Below are 20,248 nucleotides of genomic sequence, written 5' to 3'. Positions count from 1 at the left end.
CCGGCCTGGATATGTGCCCAAGGTTCCCACCACTCCCTTTCGAGACCAGGTGGTGAATCTGCAAGCGCTGCCTTTGGAGGAGGCAGACCCAGCCTTGGCACTGCTCTGTCCAGTACGCGCACTCCGTGCTTACGTTGACAGGACGCAGTGTTTCAGGACCTCAGACCAGCTCTTTGTCTGTCATGGTGGGAAGCTGAAGGGAAAGGCTCTCTCCAAGCAAAGGTTGTCTCACTGGATAGTGGACGCCATTGCTTTGGCATACCAGCAGCAAGGTCGACCATGCCCCCTTGGTGTGACGGCCCACTCCACCCGGAGTGTGGCATCCTCTTGGGCTCTAGCGCATGGCGCCTCGCTAACAGACATCTGCAGAGCTGCAGGCTGGGCGACACCTAACACATTCGCGAGATTCTATAATCTCCGAGTGGAGCCAGTTTCTTCTCATGTACTCGCTTCAACTAGCCGGTAAGAGATTCTGCTCAGGTGTCTTCGCTTGTTCGCCATTCCTCTCCACGGACGGGATACGTGCGATATTCTCCTCAGGTGAGCCTAATAAGCCCTGAGTCTCCTCCAGCACTGACGACGTCAGCGCCAGAGTTATGCCACCGGCAGCTTTCGCGCTTGGCTAGGTGCCTCCATGTGCATGGTTCCCCTCTGGGTGACCCCCACATGTGTATTCCACTGTAAGCCTCTTTGAGCATGTGTCTTTCCCTTGGCAAGCCACCTTGCCACCCCTGGGGTTGAAATATTCCACCTGCGGCTGGACACCCCAGTGATTCTCCATATGCAGTTCCTTCGGGTCATATGTGTATTCTTAAGTCCCCCCCTTCGGGCTGGGCATGATTGCATATTTCCACTGGATATGCTTCCCAGTGTACCTTGGCATTCCTGTGTTAAGTAGGACTCCTTCGTCCGTGCTAGTCTCACGACAGGGAGCTCAGACTTACGCAGGGCACTGGAAGACAGTCGAGAGGTGGCGTGATTACACTGGGAACCCCATTCGTCGTCATCCGACGTAACTCGGAGTGACAACGAAAGGGAACGTCTCGGTTACGTATGTAACCCTCGTTCCCTGAGTAGGGAACGGAGACGTTACGTCTCCCTGCCACTTCCGCTGTACCGCTGGAACGCCTGAGTTCAATCTCGGCTCCTCAGCGAAGACATATCTGCATGTTGCCAGCGCACTTCCTTATATACCCCCAGGGTGGGGCGGAGTTACGCTATGCAAATTCCGCAGACCCATGGCATTTCTTTGCCATTGGCTCGTTTTATATACTCGAAGGTGATAGGATTTCTAAGCGAAACCCCATTCGTCGTCATCCGACGTAACGTCTCCGTTCCCTACTCAGGGAACGAGGGTTACATACGTAACCGAGACGTTCCCACCTGTAATATAAACTTATAATGTAAGCCTATACCCGATGTATAATCAAGCTGCTTTTTGTAGAACTTTACTGTAACTATTTGAGTATTTCAGTGAATTCTACCAAATTAGTGCTAATGTTGTCTGAGTCACGTCTGATGTAAATGGAAAGCCAATATGCTATGGCAAGGCAGCGGTATACAGGCTCTACAGTGAAGTCAGTTCAATCCTTACAAATGACTTAGCCTAACAGCTAAAGCTCTAAATGTTGTCACCCAAATAAGAGACTATTTTATTTTCACTTTGTACATTTTGGTCACACTTTAAAAATTAGGTGTCCTTAACTACTATGTACTTACATAAAAAATAAGTACAATGTACTTATTGTGTTCATATTGTATTGCAAAACACTGCTGCTTTTGAGGTGGGATACGGGTAAGGTTAGGGACAGGTCTGATGGTATGGGTAGGTTTAAGGGTGAGTTAGGGTGTACTCACACTGGGCACGATTGCCTTGTACCGAGCCCAGCGCGATTGACTTTGATGGAGGAATTTGCAGCTTTACTCGCAAACTACAATTCCTGTTCATCAATAAGGTTATAAACTTAAATGTACTCAATTTAATTGAAAAGTGTAGTACATTACAGAATGTAATTACTGAAATTAATTACAGCTGTAATTACATGCAGATATATATTTTTAAAATATAAGTACAATGTAAAACATGTATGTACACAATAAATGCATTGTATGAAATTATTAATTTAAATGTTAGTTAGAGACACTTAATATAAAGTGGGAACGATTTTTTGTATAGTTATTTTTGATCTGATTATTAATTAAAAAAATATATATAAAAAATAAAAAACAAACAATTTAATATGTATCAATAACAAAAACTCCAAACCCTAGCAAAATAAAACACTGTGTAGATACCTATAAATGGAACAACTACATGGAAATCCTTTTTAGTTGCAATCTAACAGGTACACAAAAAGCAGCAGCATTTAGTTTGAAATGCAAATGCTTTCACACATAACTCTTTATGTCTCTATTTTTAAGTCCACCTTGAAGGTTATCTGCTTTAGAGATCCTACACATTGTCCACCTAAATATATGCATGCGCTAAATATAAAATTTAAGCCAAAATCTAAAGCAGGTACAAAATAATACTGAAAGGCCAGCAAAAATATTGACAAACATATCTGAAATATTAAGTTACGCTGTAGCATTATTCTTCTGAAGCCCATAGAGGTTCTGGAGGTTCTCTACCTGTACAAACCTTGTTCTTGTGCAGACTTCTCTTCAAGCTGCCTCTTGAGGAAGTCATTTTCCTCCTCCAGCTCATTCACCCGAGACTGGAACATCTCAGCCTTCTTTTTCCAGAGGATATGTTGTTTGACAGGCTTGAGACTGGCCATCCTAACTGCAAAATATGACATGGAAAAAAATAGGAATACATGTCAGTGGGGTAGAGTGGCCAAACCTTGTAAGCACATAGTCAAAAGTTGTTGTTTGTATTATGTAATTATATCCACAAGACACAACAGGCTTCCCTGGTCTCTATTATTGTTGTCAATTATCAGAAGATAACTTAAGACAGAGGGTAAGAAACATTTTTTTTTTTAAGCTTGGTTTTAACATGGTTAAGCAACAGTTTTTACAATAACCACCACCTATCCCTAGTGTTGGGTAAGTTACTCTAAAAATAATTACTACTAATTACATCTTCAAAAGTGTAATTAGATTACTCTGTACTAATTATTCCCTCTAAAAAGCATTGCATTAATTACTTCCTAAATCCCATTATCAACGTTGACCAGTTGCAACAACATACATGAAACTGCTTTTTTTTTAATTATTTCAAATAAATAATATAAAATTGCATAAATTATTATTGAACTGACAAAAGTATTTAAAGGTACAAGGTTACATTAAAAACATATTTTAACATTTTAAGTTACATTTTGATGTTAAATCCACTATTGTTTAATTGTTCTATAGTCTACAAGTATTTAATGTAATTACATCATAAGTAACTTAACTGTAATTAAATTACAGAAGAATTGAGAGTAATCCCTTACTTTACTTTTCCAAAGGAAAGTAATTAAATTACACTAATTACTTGGTAATGCATTACTCCCAACGCTGAGTATCCAACTCAGGAAGAGGAGGGATATCGGCATTGTGGAGAAGATTAAAACTAATGTTAGGGATGCCATGTTAAATTTTGGGTAATACTTTACAATACGTGTGCACTAATATGCATTAATTTATGTTTAACTAATGCACAATCATGAGTTAATGTATGACTCATAAAGAACTAAACCATTGATTAATGATTACTGCATCAGCAACTAATAAAGAGTCTACATGATTAAGTAATAAATGAATTGCTATTAATTGTGTGATCGTGTATTCCTTAATAATGTATTTTATTAACTAATAGTGTAAATTAATGTGTTAATCACCACAATTGGTCGAAGCTATGCACTTAAACGTCCAGTTGTAAGCTTTAATTAATAATTAGCTAATGATTTGCAAATGTACCATTATGTTATTTACTTGTTGAGGCACATGACTATTAAGTTAATGTTAACTCGTTATCGCGTCGCCCAGGGCGAATTTGTGTCAACTTGTATGCAATCGCGTCATGAGAACTATCAGCGTTGTGTTTGGTAGCACACTAACACCAACAAATTTCACATTTATAAGCACAACTTACCACTTTTGTGTATGGAAACTTCTTCTCCTTCTTTTCCCTCGGTATTTCCCCTCCGTGCCTTTGCGCGGGTAAAATGCATACCCGCACTCCCCCCACTCCCCCCACTGCCAGCTGAGGGGCAGTGTGCTGAAGGTGCTTGATCATATATTGTCACGGTTGAGGAATTCATTGACGCTCCCTTGCACTGTGTGTGTGTGTTTTGTGAATGAATGTGTGTGTGTGTGGGCGTGGTCACTGATTGTCCTCCGGGAGATCAGCGACAGGTGTTGTGCATTACCACTGCCTATTTATACTCACCTCATGCATCTTGTGTTTGTCAGATCGTTGTTTTGTGGATGTTGCCTGTTGTGTTCCTGTTTCTTCGGCTCCTCGTGTCTCCTGCTTTGTCTTCGTCTGGAAGTTCGTCGTTGTAGTTTATGTCTTCACTCTTCACCAACACTGGGTTCATCACTTCACGTCTGACCATCGGATCGAGTTGTCCACGCAAGCCTGCGCTGCCTTGCCTTCATCATCATCAGAGATTACCATCGCACTGAGAAGGATCTTGTGATCTACACACCTCTCTTGAGTACTGCATCGGCGATCTTCCAACTCTACTGAGAACTTTGTCAGCTTCCCTTTTCACTCTGAGACTGGTGCTTTATATTCTAATAAAGACCTGTTTTACTTGCTATTGTCCCCTCTATCCTTTCGTAACAGAACGATCTGACCATGCAGGGGGCAGCAAGCGGATCTGAAGTCACAGATTACTTTGCACACAACACAGCCCGTATGGAGCGGCAGGAGGAGAATCTCGCCGCAACTGGAAGAGCGGTGCAGGCATTGGTAGCGCAGGTGTCCGGGCTCACCCAACAGATTCAACAACTGACACAGCCCATTGCGCCCAACCCACCGCCGGTCCCCCCCGCACCGCCCGCACCCGCCCGTCAACATGAGCCGCGTCTACCGACGCCGGAGAGTTATTCTGGTGAGCCAAGTTATTGTAGAGCTTTCTTGACCAAGTGCTCTATGTTTTTTGCTCTCCAACCCCAGACATTTTGCACTGAAGATTCGAAGGTGGCCTTCGTGCTTACACTGCTGTCCGGGCGTGCGGCGCTATGGGGGACGGCGGTGTGGGAGAACCATCGATCCTGTTGTGACTCGTTCGCGGCACTCTCGGAGGAGATGAAGAGGGTGTTTGATTGGGCAGTCGCAGGCAGAGAGGCGGCTCGCCAGCTCGCAGACATCCGCCAGGGAGAAAGATCCGTCGCCGACTATTCCATTGAGTTTCGCACCCTCTCCGCAGAGTGCCGCTGGAACGAGGAGGCGCAATGGGACATCTTCCTGCATGGGCTGGCTGACCGCATCCAACGTGAGATTTATACCCTGGATCTGCCAGAGAGGCTCGACGACCTGATCGAACTGGCCTTAAGAGTGGATGCACGCCTGCATCGGTTGGAACTACACACTTGTACGACACCTACACCGACGATCACGAGCCCATGCAGGTGGGTCGAGCCCGGCTCTCCCGGGAGGAGAGAGAGAGAAGGAGGTCCCGAGGTTTGTGTCTCTACTGTGGCGGAGCTGGACATTTTCTCAATAATTGCCCAGTAAAAGAGCGTGCCCGGCAGTGAAGAAGAGGATCCTGTCGGGCGGGGTCTCCATCCAGAAAACCTCTTCCACCCTCCTCCCGGTGAGATTGCAGTGGGCAACTCGGTCACATCACTGTCAAGCTCTTCTCGACTCCGGCGCAGAAGGTAACTTTATGGACTGGTCACTTGCACAACAGCTTCAGATTCCCACCATACCACTCACTAACAAGATCTCAGTCAACGCACTCAATGGACAACAGTTACCCACAGTATCTCACACCACCAGTCAGATAACACTAATCACATCCGGCAATCATTCTGAAGAACTGTCATTTCTCCTCATGGACTCCCCTCAGGTTCCCAATGTCCTCGGTCACCCCTGGCTGGTGCAGCATAACCCCAGGGTGAACTGGGGACATAATTCTGTTTCTGCCTGGAGCACTGAGTGTTATGCGTCTTGTTTAGTGTCTGCTGGTTCGTCTCTGTCTTGTTCTGTCTTGCAGGAAGAGTCGGTGAATTTGTCAAACGTGCCCGCTGAGTACCTCAACCTGAAGGAAGTGTTCAGTAAGTCCAGAGCTGCTTCTCTTCCTCCGCATCGTCCCTATGACTGTGCGATAGATCTACTGCCAGGTACGTCTCCGCCTAAGGGCAAGCTATACTCTCTGTCTGTTCCCGAGAGGGAGGCCATGGAGAAATATATTTCTGATTCTCTGGCATCCAAATTCATCCGACCTTCCTCTTCTCCAGCGGGGGCGGGGTTCTTTTTTGTGGGGAAGAAGGACGGTTCTCTGCGACCTTGCATTGATTACCGAGGGCTGAACAACATCACGGTAAAGAATACTTATCCTTTGCCGTTGATGTCTTCAGCCTTCGAGAGGTTGCAGGGAGCGTCGGTCTTCACAAAACTGGACTTACGTAATGCTTATCATTTGGTCCGCATCAGGAAGGGGGATGAATGGAAGACCGCTTTTAACACCCCCAGAGGGCACTTTGAATACTTGGTTATGCCTTTCGGGCTTTCCAATAGCCCAGCGGTCTTCCAGGCACTCGTCAATGATGTGCTGAGAGACATGGTCGATTAGTTCATTTATGTCTACCTGGATGACATATTGATTTTTTCTTCGTCTCTCCAGGAACACGTTCAGCACGTCAGACGAGTGCTTCAGAGGTTGCTAGAGAATGGGCTTTTTGTCAAGGCGGAGAAATGCGCTTTTCATGCACAGTCTGTCCCTTTCCTAGGTTACGTCATTTCGTCTAAGGGAGTGCGTATGGATCCTGACAAAGTTAAGGCTGTGGTGGATTGGCCAAGTCCAGATTCCCGTAAGGCCCTACAGAGGTTTCTGGGGTTCGCCAATTTTTACCGACGTTTCATTCGTAATTACAGCCAACTAGCCGCACCTCTGACTGCCTTGACCTCCCCCAGAACGACGTTCAGGTGGTCCGAAACAGCCGAAGCTGTATTCGCCAACCTGAAGAGCCGCTTCGTTTCGGCTCCCATTCTTACGACCCCTGATCTGTCACGTCAGTTCGTGGTGGAGGTCGATGCGTCAGAGGTGGGGGTAGGCGCAGTGCTCTCTCAGCGCTCTTCTTCAGACGACAAGATGCATCCTTGCGCGTTCTTTTCTCATCGTTTGTCTCCTACCGAACGTAACTATGACATTGGTAACAGGGAGTTGTTGGCAGTCAAGTTAGCATTGGAAGAATGGCGACATTGGTTAGAAGGGTCGGGGGTACCTTTTATCGTCTGGACTGATCACAAGAACTTAGAATATATTAAATCTGCCAAAAGACTCAACTCCAGGCTCTTTTTTTTCGGTCGTTTTGATTTTACTCTTTCGTACCGCCCGGGTTCTAAAAACATCAAACCCGATTCTTTATCTCGTATTTTTGATCCATCCGAACGCCCGTCTACTCCCGAGTGCATTTTACCGGAGACTCTATTCATCTCCACACTCCGATGGGAGGTCGAATCGAAGGTCAAGACGGCCTTAGAAGGGGTAACGCCTCCGTCCCGGTGCCCACCGAACCGTTTGTTTGTGCCGGAGGGATTACGGTCCGACGTGATTCAGTGGGGTCATTGTTCCAATGTAGCCTGTCACCCAGGAGTAAACCGTACTAGATTTCTAGTTAAGCAACGGTTCTGGTGGCCATCTATGGCTTGCGACATTCGAGATTTTGTTTTGGCCTGCTCGATCTGTGCGATTGGTAAGACTTCCAATCGACCCCCAGATGGGCTTCTTCAACCGCTGTCTGTCCCTTCGAGACCCTGGTCCCACATAGCGCTAGATTTTGTTACCGCCCTCCCGCCCTCCCGCCCTCCCAAGGCAATACGGTTGTTTTAACCGTAGTGGACCGGTTCTCGAAGGCGACTCATTTTATTCCCTTGCCCAAATTGCCTTCAGCCAAGGAAACAGCGGTGACTGTCATCAATCACGTCTTTCGGTTACATGGCCTCCCGACAGACGTGGTCTCTGACAGGGGATCCCAATTTGTCTCCAAATTTTGGCAAGAATTTTGTAAATTACTGGGGGCCACTGTCAGTCTATCTTCGGGTTACCACCCCCAGAGCAACGGGCAGACTGAGAGAGCCAACCAAGATTTGGAGAGAATGTTGCGATGTGTTGCCGCCAAGAATCCTTCCTCTTGGTGTCAACAACTCTCAATGGTGGAGTACGCACACAACTCGTTACCTGTGTCATCCACGGGCCTATCTCCGTTTGAGGGTAGCTTAGGGTACCAGCCACCTATTTTTCCTAGTCTGGAATCCGAAGTCGCGGTCCCCTCCGCTCACGCTTTTGTCCAGAGGTGTCACCGTACATGGACCAGAGCCCGTGAGACTCTGCTCCAAGTAAGGGCGCGCACCAAGGTTAAGGCCGATCGCCACCGGTCAAGACCTCCCGTGTATGACGTCGGTTCCAAAGTGTGGCTTTCTACTAAGAACATTCCACTCCGCTCCGTTTCTAATAAGCTAGCTCCCAAATTCATTGGCCCATTTCCTGTCACCAAGATCATTAGCCCGGTGACAGTTCGCCTCAAACTCCATCCTGCGTACAGAAGAATTAATCCCGTGTTCCATGTTTCCAAATTGAAACCCGTATTTTATTCACCCATTAATCCGCCAGCCCCGGTTCCCCCACCGCCGTGACTCGTAGATGGGGAACCCACTTATTCGGTAAATCGAATTCTGGACTCGAGACGGAGGGGACGCGGATTCCAGTATCTGGTGGACTGGGAGGGTTACGGTCCGGAGGAGAGAAGTTGGGTGCCTGCTAGGGACATCCTGGATCACTCCCTTATCGATGATTACAATCGCCAGGTAAGGGGGTCTGGGAACGCCAGGAGGCGTTCCTAGGAGGGGGGGGGTACTGTCACGGTTGAGGAATTCATTGACGCTCCCTTGCACTGTGTGTGTGTGTTTTGTGAATGAATGTGTGTGTGTGTGGGCGTGGTCGCTGATTGTCCTCCGGGAGATCAGCGACAGGTGTTGTGCATTACCACTGCCTATTTATACTCACCTCATGCGTCTTGTGTTTGTCAGATCGTTGTTTTGTGGATGTTGCCTGTTGTGTTCCTGTTTCTTCGGCTCCTCGTGTCTCCTGCTTTGTCTTCGTCTGGAAGTTCGTCGTTGCAGTTTATGTCTTCACTCTTCACCAACACTGGGTTCATCACTTCACGTCTGACCATCGGATCGAGTTGTCCACGCAAGCCTGCGCTGCCTTGCCTTCATCATCATCAGAGATTACCATCGCACTGAGAAGGATCTTGTGATCTACACACCTCTCTTGAGTACTGCATCGGCGATCTTCCAACTCTACTGAGAACTTTGTCAGCTTCCCTTTTCACTCTGAGACTGGTGCTTTATATTCTAATAAAGACCTGTTTTACTTGCTATTGTCCCCTCTATCCTTTCGTAACATATATATCCTGATGCTAAAAAAAGTGAGATAAAGATATTGTTTCACAAGAATGAAAGTAATATAAGACATTATTTCCCAAGGGATTTGATAGGCCTACTTACCATCTCAAATGTTCGGACTCGGAGCAGAGCAACCTGTTAGCTGTAGGCAGTGCTTGGCCTATCAGAACTGAAGAAGTGCTCGGTCACGTGTCAACTCTGCCAACCCCGGTAGGTGTATCTGATTCTGATAACATCGTAAGCCAATGAAAGGAAAGTGCGCCAATTTTTAATTTTTGGGTTGTATTAGTATATTACTCTCTCTACATGCTTTACTAGCTCGAGGCTCGAGCCACTGGTTCGATGTATTCACTGGAGATAAAACTTTTGAACAAAGTTTATGTTGGAGAAACCAAAAAATCGTCTTTAAAGTTAATAAAATGGTTGCAAAAGATTGGCTTGTTGAAACGCAAAATTAAATGCAAGAACTGCGGGCATAAAATGAACATGGTTGCCTCCCAGTCTAAGGACCATTACATCTGGTAAGAATAAATGCTTTGTTTTTATGATTTAAGATCATAAAAAAACTCTTAAATATCTCAAATGGTAGCCTATAAAATAGTGTTAGTTGTTATTTTAAGATGTGCTTAGGGGTTATAAAATAAATAATGACTTTGTGGGCCCTATCTTGCACCCAGCGCAATTGACTTTGTACACCGACGCATGTTTCATTCCTATTTTGCACCCGCGCAAAGCGCGCTTTTCCCTCCACAAAAGCACGTCGCTAAACTAGGGAATGAACTTGCGCTCCCTGGGCGGTTCAGCGCAAAAAAGGAGGCGTGTCCCGGCGCAAACAATCCCTGGTGCTATTTTACTGTTCCATAAAACAATTGCGCCACTGGCCAGAAAAAACCTAGTCTAAAGTCAGTGGCGCATCGCGCGTTGTTCATTATGCTATATTAAGGGCGCATGCTTGACCATAATGTATAGCGTGCACAACGCGCATACACTTTGATTCTCTAATCTACACAGAAGCAGCAGTTTTCATTTTTGCAAATCATATTATTACAAATGATAGATAGATAGATAGATAGATAGATAGATAGACAATTTATTATAAAAGCATACATCTAGCTTACACATTTACCCACATTATTATATGCCTGTTTAATTTGGGTGTTTTTCTCCATCCCCAGTGTCACTTCTCTCTCTTTTACGGCCGTGACGAGAGCGTTGCTCTCCTCGGCTGTGAACCGCTCCTGGCGCGCGCCTGGCAAATCCGCCATTATAATAGCAATACGCCAAGGAAAAGGCGCGTCTGCTCTTAAAGGGAATGTGAGATGACGCTCTGATTGGTTTATTTCACGTTACGCCCAAACCACACCTATGAATAATGAAGCTACTTCAGACCAACCCCTTTTAGATTTGCGCCGGGCGCAAGAGCCATTTATCCCGCCGGGAAAATAGCAACAGCGCCGAGACCCGCCCACAAAGTTACTTGCGCTTTGCGCTTTGACACTTGCGTTTCAGATCGTTAAAATAGGGCCCAATGTGTTTAATAAACTTCAAAAGGCTATTATTTAAATAAATGTGAGCGCTACACATTTCAAAGTAAAAAAAAAAAAAATATATATATATATATATGTTACATATATATATACAGTGAGGAAAATAAGTATTTGAACACCCTGCTATTTTGCAAGTTCTCCCACTTGGAAATCATGGAGGGGTCTGAAATTGTCATCGTAGGTGCATGTCCACTGTGAGAGACATAATCAAAAAAAAAAAAATCCAGAAATCACAATATATGATTTTTTAACTATTTATTTGTATGATACAGCTGCAAATAAGTATTTGAACACCTGTCTATCAGCTAGAATTCTGACCCTCAAAGACCTGTTAGTCTGCCTTTAAAATGTCCACCTCCACTCCATTTATTGTCCTAAATTAGAGACACCTGTCCACTCCATACAATCAGTAAGAATCCAACTACTAACATGGCCAAGACCAAAGAGCTGTCCAAAGACACTAGAGACAAAATTGTACACCTCCACAAGGCTGGAAAGGGCTACGGGGAAATTGCCAAGCAGCTTGGTGAAAAAAGGTCCACTGTTGGAGCAATCATTAGAAAATGGAAGAAGCTAAACATGACTGTCAATCTCCCTCGGACTGGGGCTCAATGCAAGATCTCACCTCGTGGGGTCTCAATGATCCTAAGAAAGGTGAGAAATCAGCCCAGAACTACACGGGAGGAGCTGGTCAATGACCTGAAAAGAGCTGGGACCACCGTTTCCAAGGTTACTGTTGGTAATACACTAAGACGTCATGGTTTGAAATCATGCATGGCACGGAAGGTTCCCCTGCTTAAACCAGCACATGTCAAGGCCCGTCTTAAGTTTGCCAATGACCATTTGGATGATCCAGAGGAGTCATGGGAGAAAGTCATGTGGTCAGATGAGACCAAAATAGAACTTTTTGGTCATAATTCCACTAAACGTGTTTGGAGGAAGAAGAATGATGAGTACCATCCCAAGAACACCATCCCTACTGTGAAGCATGGGGGTGGTAGCATCATGTTTTGGGGGTGTTTTTCTGCACATGGGACAGGGCGACTGCACTGTATTAAGGAGAGGATGACCGGGGCCATGTATTGCGAGATTTTGGGGAACAACCTCCTTCCCTCAGTTAGAGCATTGAAGATGGGTCGAGGCTGGGTCTTCCAACATGACAATGACCCGAAGCACACAGCCAGGATAACCAAGGAGTGGCTCTGTAAGAAGCATATCAAGGTTCTGGCATGGCCTAGCCAGTCTCCAGACCTAAACCCAATAGAGAATCTTTGGAGGGAGCTCAAACTCCGTGTTTCTCAGCGACAGCCCAGAAACCTGACTGATCTAGAGAAGATCTGTTTGGAGGAGTGGGCCAAAATCCCTCCTGCAGTGTGTGCAAACCTGGTGAAAAACTACAGGAAATGTTTGACCTCTGTAATTGCAAACAAAGGCTACTGTACCAAATATTAACATTGATTTTCTCAGGTGTTCAAATACTTATTTGCAGCTGTATCATACAAATAAATAGTTAAAAAATCATACATTGTGATTTCTGGATTTTTTTTTTTAGATTATGTCTCTCACAGTGGGCATGCACCTACGATGACAATTTCAGACCCCTCCATGATTTCTAAGTGGGAGAACTTGCAAAATAGCAGGGTGTTCAAATACTTATTTTCCTCACTGTATATATATATATATATATATATATATATATATATATATATATATATATATATATAACTTATATATATATATAACAATCTTATGTCCTGAAACTTCCAGGGAGTGTCGACGTAAAAGATGTGGACGGTTGAGAAGAAGTGTTCGGACAAACTCACTTTTCTCACAATCACACTGCAGTCTGTTCACATGGATGAAGTATATACATAGGTAAGCAATGCAAATATATTACATAACTACAGTATTTGACATATTACACTATTTGTATGGTGTATTTTGAGTCCATAGAGCACAATTGCATTACAGCACGTTATCATAGTTTATGGTGGCATAAAAATATATGATGGTCAAACTATAGCATATCCTATTGCAAAAGCATTTCCTGTGATATACCCCACCATACTTTGCCAGATATCTTACAGTAACCCAAAAACTCAAAAACAAACTTTTTAAAATGATATCAAGTTGACTATATTTGGACCATACTTTGAATTAGTATTTAGGATGTCTTATAAAACATCTAACAGAAGTTTCTAACATAAGATTATGGTGGTTGTTTCGATATTCGATATGTTTACACTTTGATGCTTTCAAGTTTGGTCAGTTTCTGTACAGCACTACAGTATGTTGTACTGTTTAGTCAACTATGTATGACAAAATGTATTAATATGCTTATGTTTTGTTATGCTTAGTAAAAAAATATATATATATTGTTCAAAATACAGGATACTAGGTACAAATGCTTTGTGGCCTGCAGGTTGATAAAGCACACATTCTCTTTGTGTGAAAATGTGTTCTTATTTAATGATAATTTTTGTTAATCTTTGTAGATTTGCTCAGGGTTTACATCTACGGCAAGTAGATATGCTTCAAGATGGCATTGCAAAGAGCACAGCAACACTGTCCATGATGTCAAAGAAAATCAGAAGAATTTGTGTACAAAGCCTGGAGAAGCACCGGAAAAAAAAGAAACAGAAAGTTGGTGGAGTTAATGTCCTTGTTCACATTGATGAGAGCAAGTTTTGCCACAAACGCAAGGTAGTGTAATCTAAATGTGCAATTTTTACTTTCACTGACATTTTATTTAAATAAATATTTGTTTAACCTAAATGTAAAAGTTATAGGGTTATAGGAAAGTTACAGGAATGTGTTCTTAACACAAAAATGTAATTAATATTCAATGATTAATGTAATAGCAAAAAATATCTCAATATTTTGTTACTTGTTCACAATAAATTTTATTAAAGGGTTAGTTCACCCAAAAATGAAAATTCTGTCTTTAAATCCTCACCCTCATGTTGTTCCAAACCTGTAAGACTTTCTTTTATCTTCGGAACATGAATGAAGATCTTTTTTATGAAATATGAGCGATTCCTGTCCCTCCATTGACAGCTACGCAACTACCACTTCAAAAAATTCATGAAGAAATCATAAAACTAATCCATGTGACTCCAGTGGTTTAACCTCAATTTTATAGAATGACGCAAGTGCTTTGTTTTAAAAAACAAAACAAAAAAAAACATAATTTACCACTTTATTTACAAAATATGAATCTTCAAATTTTCTTTTTTGGGTGAACTGATCCTTTAAATATTTTCTTATTTTGTAAGCATAGTTATTGTGTTATATGGAATGTAATTACATCTGAATACATGGCTGATGATACAGAGATTTTCTTTATTTTGTAATACTGTTCATGCTGTTTTTTGGTAGTATGCAAGAGGACGCTTTGGTAACACCTGGAAAAGAAAGCGAACGTGGGTGTTTGGTATACTTGAGATCAAAGCTGCAAGCAGACGCCCCATTCTTCGCCTTGTGAAGAAAAGAAACAAGGAGACCCTTGTTCCCATCATTAAGAAACATGTCAAACGTCAAAGTCTAGTTGTGAGTGATGAGTGGAGAGCATATGCCAGTCTTTCCCAGGAGGGCTACAAGCATGTCCGAGTCAACCACAGCCAGAATTATGTAGATCCACAAACAGGACTACATACTCAAAAAATTGAGAGAGCGTGGCAGACTTACAAGAGGGAAGTTTGGCGTATGCGTGGGAATCGTTCTGAGAAGGCCTTAAGAAAACAGCTCAGCTTCATAGAGTGGACCTACTGGTTAGCAAGAAGATATAAACATGGAGTACTTGGAAGACTTGTCAAGGACATAAGGAATGGTAACCGCAGATAAGTTTAGGAACTTTCTGTCAACCTTACTGTCATGAAAGGAAAAATGTATTAATTAATTATTATCATTATTATTATTATTATTATTATTATTATTATTATTTGTTGTTTAGAACTTTTGATCTTGGCCTCTGGCATTTGAAATGTTGTTGTAGACAAGTGTTGAGAGAGTTTCCTCATTTTGAAATGCTCAATATAATGTTTGTCACATAATCAAATGGTTCAGATGTGATCCTGATACCCTAGTAAAGAATGGGTTGTATTATTTGGAGTGTTTTTATTTATTTAATAAAAGTGCATTTTTTTCTCTGATGTGCTGCCTATTAGTGTTTGTTCTACTTCAGTCAGGTATGCAAAACTATTCTTGTTTCAAATGGTAATTGTGTTGCATATTATTAATGGAAACCTGTATGCAATCTGTTGATAGGTTATAGACTTTCTACTGATATCAACTGTTTTTCACTTTAATTAGATAGTCCTAAAAGATATCTACTAACGCTTAGTGGAGAATGTCTATTAATAGTCTACTGGTCATAAACAATATATCTGTTGACAAGCAACAGATAAGCAACTAATCTTGAGTTGACTATCAACAGATTATCAACAAATGGAAACTACAGGGTTTTTTTTTTTTTAATCAGTTAAAATAATAATTAATTTGATGCATTTGAGACCCCTTGAGTTGGATATACAGTATCATATACAGATCATATGCTGACATGACTGTTGACTTTCAACTGACAGATTGATTTTGAGTTGTTGGTAGACAGCTTAGAAGATGTGACTGAATCTACAGAAAGTTAGTTGACAATTGGTTAATATCCTGTTGCAAAATAACATTGACAGTCAACAGGCACTTTTTGTAAAATCTGTAGATTAACACTTGAAATGTACCTTAAAGTCTATAGGCAGTTAGTTGAACGTATGTTACTTGTCTGTTGAAACAGTGTTGTTGAATGTCAACTGATGCACTGTTGACAAGCTACTGAATGGCTACTAATAACTAGTTGAGTCTCAACGAATGGACTATCAAAATAAAGTGTTACCGAAGACTCTCGAAGGAGAGGAGGCCTGACACATGCTATAAACAGATCCACACGGCCGACTGTATATATGGAGGCCTCAGCAAGATGACTCTCAAAGGAGAGGAGGCCTGACACATATATTGGGCAATGCTGTTTGCATGGAGGCCTCAGCAGGATGACTCTCAAAGGAGAGGAGGCCTGACACATATATTGGGCAATGCTGCTTGCATGGAGGCCTCAGCAGGATGACTCTCAAAGGAGAGGAGGCCTGACACATGCTAGAAAGTGGAACAACAACCAATTGGATATATGGAGTTAAGAGAAAACTCAAAACATCACCAGAGCTCAGGGAGCGATGGGTCTAACAACTACTCAAGAAATGAGGAGGAACCCCTTCCGTGCTCTACTGAGCTGTATGTGGAGGTCTCATTAGGATGACTCTCGAATGAGAGGAGGCCTGACACATATTTAGGAGAGCTAGCTCGACCACGATCAGAGCGAAGGGAGCGAAGGGCCTGAAGCACCTCCTCAGAGAGGGAGGGGCCTCTTCTCAAGCTCCATCTGTAATGTTGTTTGCATGGAGGCCTCAGCAGGATGACTCTCGAAGGAGAGGAGGCCTGACACATGCTAAAAGAAAACAGATCAAGACAGCCGAACTGTATATATGAAGGCCTCAGCAGGATGACTCTGAAAGGGTCTAGTATCTACTCAAGATATGAGGAAGGATCCCTTCCACGCTCTACCAAGTTATATGTATGGAGGCCTCAGCAGGATGTCTCTCAAAGGAGAGGAGGCCTGACACATATTTAGGAGAGCTAGCTCGATGACAACAAGAGCTCAGGGAGCGAGGGGCCTGGAGCACCTCCTCAAAGAGGGAGGGGTGACTTCTCAAGCTCCGCCTGCAATGCTGTTTGCATGAAGGCCTCAGCAGAATGACTCTCTAAGGAGAGGAGGCCTGACACATGTAAAGTACAGAACAAAACAGCCAACTGTATATACAGAGGCCTCAGCAGGATGACTCTCAAATGAGAGGAGGCCTGGCACATATATTAGGAGGGCTAGCTCGACGACCATCAGAGCTCAGGGAGCAAGGCTTCTCAAACTCCAACTGCAATGTTGTTTGCATGGAGGCCTCAGCAGGATGACTCTCGGAGGAGAGGAGGCCTGACACATGCTAGAGTACCGTCAACCTAGCCAACTATGTGGAAGTCTCAACAGGCTGGCTCTCAAAGGAGAGGAGGCCTGCACATATAGTTGGGACATGTGTATGTGGGGGCTTCAGCAGGATGACTCTCGAAGGAGAGGAGGCCTGACACATGTAGTTGGAGAGCTTAGCTCGATTATCACCAGAGCTCGTGGAGCGGCGGGTCCGAAAAACTCCTCAAGAAATGAGGAAGAGCCCTTTCTACGTTCTACCAAGCTGTATATATGGAGGCCTCAATAGGATGTCTCTCAGGGAGCAGAGGGCCTGAAGACAGGGAGGGGCCTCATTCAGGCTCCAACTGCAGTGCTGTTTGCATGGAGGCCTCAGCAGGATGACTCTCAAGGGAGAGGAGACCTGATACATGCTATAAAACATATCAACACCGCCAAACTGTCTATATGGGGGCCTCAACAGGATGACTCTCAAAGGAGAGGAGGCCTGACAGATAGTAGGAGAGCCAGCTTGACGACCATCAGAGCTCATGGAGTGAAGGGCCTAAAGCACCCCCTCAGAGAGGGAGGGGCCACTTCTCAACTCCAACTGTAATGCTGTTTGCATGGAGGCCTCAGCAGGATGACTTTCGAAGGAGAGGAAGCCTGACACATGCTAGAGTACAGACCAGAACAGCCAAACTGTATAGTTAGAACATGTATATATGGAGGCCTCAGCAGGATGACTCTCAAAGGAGAGGAGGCCTGACACATATAGTTATGAGTAGTGGTCGACCGATATTGTTTTTTTGATGGCCGATGCCGATGCCGATATCTTAGAGAGCAGGATGGCCGATGGCCGATGGCCGATATTTTTATTATATACTTTATATTTATTTTAATCAATATTTTATAAATTTTTAATAAATTAGAAAACAAATCTTTAAAATAAACATGCTTATACTTTAGATGGCAACTTCTTGAATCTGCAATTCTATTACAGTATTTTTCACAAATAAAGTAATTGTTTAAAAATATATGAATATGTGAATAAAAAGGAAGTAAACACTGTAACATTGCACTCAGTAATCTGGTAATATTGTGCGCACTGGTAATCATATTTTTTCAAATAAAGACAAGGTAACGCTAATATTACATACAGCACACAGTGAAAACGATATGAATATGACACAGTGGGCAACTGGATATAGCACAGCATATTTTAAAATGAAGGATTTAAAGTTTTTCTATCGCGTCTCCTGTGAAGCTGATCTTCTGTTTGCATTCACTCACTTCGCACGGACCGACTGTCACTCGCAGTAACACATTTATGCAGGCTACAAATGCACACTTCACAAGATATCACAGCTGGATTTCATTAAATCTGCAAGGTTTGTGAAATTAAATGTTTATTAGATATTCAGAGATTTGTTTAAATGATGTAGATGCGCATTTGCTGAATGTTGACAGTAATTGAGAAAGTATTTTAGCCTAATTGTTTGCCTTTTCTGTAACAAATAATATAAAAGCAACACTTTACTTTTTCGCATACCATTTACTTTCTTTGTTTACCAGTTCTGTCTAACAAAGTATTAGATATGACTGACAGAGATCGTAAACTAATGAAGACAGAGAATGTGAGTGAGCGCTGTGTGATCAGGCGCTGCTGTTCTCTTCTCAGGCACTGGTGTTCTCAGCGTCGCCCGTCAAAATAAAAGTCTGGAGCGCCGTCAAAAGAAAAGTCACGCTTCCACCACATCGGCCAATCAGAAAAACTTATCGGCCGATGCCGATATTTTAAAAGTGCCAAATATCGGCCTTGGCGATATATCGGTCGACCACTAGTTATGAGAGCTAGCTCGACTACCACCGGCGTGAAGGGAGCGAAGGGCCTGAACACCTCCTCAGAGCTCTACCTGCAATATCTATTTGCATGGAGGCCTCGGCAGGATGACTCTCAAAGGGAGAGGAGGCCTGACACATGCTAGCGTAGAAATCAACGCAGTCAACTATATATGGAGGCCTCAGCAGGTCGACTCTCAAAGGAGAGGAGGCCTGACACATATAGTTAGGAGAGCTTAGCTCAACTATCACCAGAGCTCAGGGAGCGACGGGTCCAATGATTCCTCAGAAATGAGGCAGAACCCCTACCATGCTCTACCGAGCTGTATATATGGAGGGCTCAGCATGAAGACTCTTGAAGGAGAGGAGGCCTGACACATATAGTTATGAGAGCTAGCTCGAGAGGGAGGGGCCACTTCTCAAGCTCTACCTGCAACATCTGTTTGCATGGAAGCCTTAGCAGGATGACTCTCGAAGGAGAGGAGGCCTGACGCATGCTATAAACAGATTAACACAGCCTAACTGTATATATGGAGGCCTCAGCAGGATGACTCTCAAAGGAGAGGAGGCCTGACACATATAGTTAGGAGAGCTAGCTCGATTATGACCAGAGCTCAGGTAGCGAAGGGCCTAAAGCACCTCCTCAGAGCGGGAGGGGCCACTTCTCAAGCTCTACCTGGAAGGCTGTTTGCATGGAACTCTGGAGGATGGAGGCCTCAGCATGACAACTTTCAAAATTAGAGGAAGCCTACGACATCCTAATTGCTTCTCCAGAAACATGCCTGACCGCATAAGGAAGGCTATTTATAATTTATAGACACTCTGTCGAGTTCTAGAGAACGGAGGCCTCAGCAGATAACTCCCAGAAGTGGGAGGAAGCCTAACCACGCCTCTAAATTAACAGGGAGGCAACCTACTACCTGTGCTTATCACTACTCAAATATTAGCCGACCTAGATCTGGGCTACTCGAAACTCAGTGAACAGGAAGCGACAGAGTCCCTATAGCAATCTCACCAAACCATAAAGGAAACCAATCCTATCCAGGAGGGGAACGGAGGCCATTAACCAGAATATAAATACATATATTATTATATTTAAATACATATAAATTATTATTATAATTATTATTATTTATCATTATTTTTTTAACAGCCTGTCTACGTTAATTTTAGAGCCTGACCGATATATCGGCGGGCCGATATTATCGGCCGATATTAGGCATTATCCGTATCGGCATTTATAATTGCCGATAAATGAATATTTAAAAAATAAAATAAAAGCTGACGAAA

The 20,248-nt window shown here is 43.4% G+C and overlaps 1 long non-coding RNA gene across 1 annotated transcript; it reads left to right on the top strand.

The window, feature by feature from the left end:
• Window positions 1-5,555: 5,555 nt before the first annotated feature.
• LOC311089789 lies at window positions 5,556-9,544 on the top strand. Its single transcript, XR_014607756.1, has 2 exons — window positions 5,556-5,820; window positions 9,194-9,544. It is a non-coding gene; the product is annotated as an uncharacterized lncRNA (long non-coding RNA).
• The last annotated feature ends 10,704 nt before the right edge of the window (window positions 9,545-20,248 follow it).

Source organism: Abramis brama (genome assembly GCF_963993115.1).
Source record: "Abramis brama genome assembly, chromosome: 9".
NCBI classification, from domain to species: domain Eukaryota; kingdom Metazoa; phylum Chordata; class Actinopteri; order Cypriniformes; family Leuciscidae; genus Abramis; species Abramis brama.
This window is presented reverse-complemented; position numbering and strand designations above follow the sequence as displayed.